This window comes from Ipomoea triloba, chromosome 1 (genome assembly GCF_003576645.1).
Source record: "Ipomoea triloba cultivar NCNSP0323 chromosome 1, ASM357664v1".
In the NCBI taxonomy this organism is placed as follows: domain Eukaryota; kingdom Viridiplantae; phylum Streptophyta; class Magnoliopsida; order Solanales; family Convolvulaceae; genus Ipomoea; species Ipomoea triloba.
Genome location: NC_044916.1, coordinates 6461840 through 6465760, shown reverse-complemented (window position 1 = coordinate 6465760; position 3921 = coordinate 6461840).

Sequence of the window (3921 nt, the reverse complement as noted above, 5' to 3'; positions counted from 1 at the left end):
TATATATATATATATATATATATATATATATATATATATATATATATATATATATATATATATATATATATATATATATATATACATTAAGAGTGGCATTTTCTTCTACCATACTAGTTGGAGTCAATATTTAAATGTTTTTTAACTCAAATTGAATTAAATTTTTTTGTAAAAATGGACCAATTGCACAAATTTTGCTTGTTTGATGGTTGAATTGCACACTTTTTAAGTTCAATGGCCCAATTGCACAAAAGTGACAAGTTCAGTGGCCTATTTGACACTTTTTCCTAGTTTTTAATTAATTTTTGAATGATTTAATTATAATTAAAATTTAAAATATTAAAATAAAAAGAGTAATAACGAAAATTAATTTAAATGTTTGTAATTATCATTTTAATTAAATATAGGTATATTTATTGTAATTAATTTTTATAATTATAAATTTATAATTTAAATAAATAAAGAAATAATTAAAATATATGATAGAAAATGATGGTCCACAAAAAACTGAGAAAAAACTCAAACTAGTGTAGAGAAGAGCTTTTGCGATTGAATGAGATAGTGGATGATGAGGTGGAAGCTGGGGCTCACAAAAAACTGGAGAAAAAATTCCAAGTGATAAAGGATGCTCATCAATGGAAATATTTCGCGGTTTTTAAGGAGTTTTTGTAAGTGTGATTAGGAAAGAGAGTATGAGAAGAAAAAAGAAAAAAAGAAAAAAGAAAAGAAACAAAAACAAAAATCTGACAAAAGAAACAAAAAAAAAAAGTAATATTAATGTCAGAGTGGCCGCCAGTTGGCGGCCACTCTGACTCGCTCCTCACACGCTCGCTGGGGCGCTATTTGCCGCTCAATCGCGGCTTGTGCGCTGCTTTTTATTTTTTATTTTTTCTTTCTTTTCCTGCAAAATCCTTGATTTTGCAAACTAACCCACAATTAATTTTCCTTCCCATCAATTTCATTCTTCAAGCTTCAGTTTATAGTCTGACATTAACCCCAAAAAAACCACAGATATGGATGCCCTTAGCCTTCCTCAATAGTTAACTATTTTTGAGGAAATTTTGCAGGTGTGATTAGGAAAGAGAAAATGAGAGTGGAGAAAAAACAAAGGAAAAAAAACAAAATAAAAACTGACAAAAAAATATTTAAAAAAATAAATAAATTTCCCCAGGCAGGCACGAAAACTGAGCCTCACGCACATGAGGCACAGTGAATTTTCCCCAGTGGGGCCCACCCCAGCCTGCCAAAACCCCCAATTTACAAGAGAAAAAACTCCAAAAAACACCCCCTTCACATTTGTTAAAAATCCACTCATTGAATTTTACTATTCCAAAAACTCTCCTAAATCTACAATTGGGGAAGACCTTAGAGCATCCAATCAATGAATTTTGATGTGATTTTAAGGAAATAATGCATATGTAGAGTAGAGAGGGTGAGGATAGAGAAGGAAACGATTCTTTGCGGAGGAGCTTAGATTTCCTAAGCTATGTGGGCTCCACCAAGAATGCAACAATTAAAGAAAGCCTCGCATGAATTGAAGTACCAATCTTGCGCCCAACCGGGCGCGTGTAGTGACTGGCATGTAAAGGTAGTGGGGAGACACGTGTATGACCAAGATTGGAGACTAGCCGATATTATACATTTGTCAACCATCTACAAGCTCCTCCATACTATAAATAGGCACCCTTATTCCCTCCTTAAGACATCATCCCTTGAATCACTTAATCCCGGTCCAGTAGTATGGGTTCCTAACCTTACTCCAGGGTTCTGTACCTAGAGTTTTGTATCTCTATACCTAGTTTATGGTGGACCCGGTTCCAACAAAACCACCAAATTAAAATAAAAGCAAGTAAATATCTTGAAATATATATATATATCTCTCTCTCTCATACACACACACACACACACACACACATATTATATTATATTATATTTAATCCATGAATAATGACCTTTTTATTGTTTTTTTTTCATTATTTTTTATTTCGTTTTCCAAAGGTAGGGGAAAAAATGGTAATAAGTTTTACTATTCCTTAAGGATTTGTGTAAGTGTAAAATTTATACACGTTTTGAATCTCCTATTTGTTGGCTTAATTATTGTTAAAAACTTAGATTAGTTTTATAGGTTGTTAGTTCAAGTCAACTGTATCAGCATTGGAGTTTCTTCCCGCACAGTCTGGATCAGCGTCAGAGACAATTTTATTCAAACCAAACTAAGTCTTCTTGATCCACGAATTTTGGGTCTAATCTACACTACTGGTTGGAGCTTCATTTGAGGAAATAACATCAGCAAAATTCCAAGTTTAAGTGGTTGGACATTCGGCTATATATAGAGCTCTAAATCATGGGTTTCATTACACACTTTCTTACCATTATATTCTAGATTTGCGTCAGCTCTAAATATAGAATTAACCTACCGTTCTTGGGTTATTATCAGCTTATATGAGTGCTTGATGGTTCATCTTTGTTGGTGATCAAGTATGGACTGCACAGTGTCAGCTTGAAGATGATGAAGGCTTAGCTAGGAGTACTTTCTGTAACCATTATTGTAGTGTGGTTGTTTCGTGACTCCTTGTAACCCTTGTGATCATCTAGTGGATTGGGCTGACGTGAAGTGCCCTGCAGACGTAGGAGTGTAGCTCCGAAATGCGTAAATAATTCTCGGTGTCTTGTTCTTTTACTCTGCTTTATTGTTTATGTTCCTTATTTATTTGTTTATAATTTACTAATTTATTCAGATAAATAATTCGGTTAAAACAAAGTAGAAACCTTAGTCTTTAATTGTACATTCAATATTCACAATACAATTTCAATTTAAAAAGATAGTGAAAATAGGCAAACAAACATAATAATAAATATCAAACACACTATCCCTTACAAAATGAGGCGACAAAGGGATTAAGTAATAAAAAAAGTATATCAACCCTTAAATAAATAGCACGCATGGACTAATTGCATATATGGGACATCGATCAATTAAAGTACCATCCTTTGTACGTTATAGATGGAAAGTGATTCTCTCTCTAACCCTACGCATCTAAGGTCTCACATTTAGAGCATCCTTAGTAGTAAGATTTTTTTTGTGGTTGAATTTACTGTGCTAAAAACCACTCCTTATATGAACCACTTCCCCTTTCTCTCCTCCCCTCTCTTCTGTCATGTTGGCACTTTTTCTGACTTAAATCAAATAAAAACCCCTGATAGGAGTGCTCTAAATTATTATTAAAAAGAAACAAACTTTAAGGTCATACTAAAGTGACAAGAGTCATCAAATCAAACGAGGGTTAACTAGACCCTTGAACTTTATTTGAAAAGGTAAAAACTTATGTAAAATCATCTCATGGATCCTTGTCTATGATACCAATCGGGTCAAATTAGAATGTATTATTTATACTAGCAAATGTAATACTAAATAATGAATAAAATATTTATTACTTGTATAGGAAAAGGTAATATTTTTGAGAATGTAAAAGTATTACATTTTTCATCAAAAGTATTACATTTTCCTTTAGTACAATATCACTTATAAGAGAAAATATAATACTTTTGATTAAAAAAAAAAGTAATACTTTTACATCAAAATATAAAAGTATTATATTTGCCTTCAAAAGTATTATGTTTTTCTCTTATAAGTAAGGGGCATTATATTTCTTATTTAGTATTACAATTACTAATATAAGTATCACATATACATATTGATCGACCCAACCTAACCCAACACATCTCATTAAACCCCTAAACTTTACAACAACAACAGCAACAACAAAAACAGTGCAATTAAACACCCAATTTTGTCAAAATAGGTCAAATAAACCTCGTTTACCATGGATAACCAATAAGTTATCAATAAAATTATCGATGTTCGTTCACCACTATTAACCGCCGCTAAATTACCCTAATTCAAAAAAAAAAAAAAAAAAA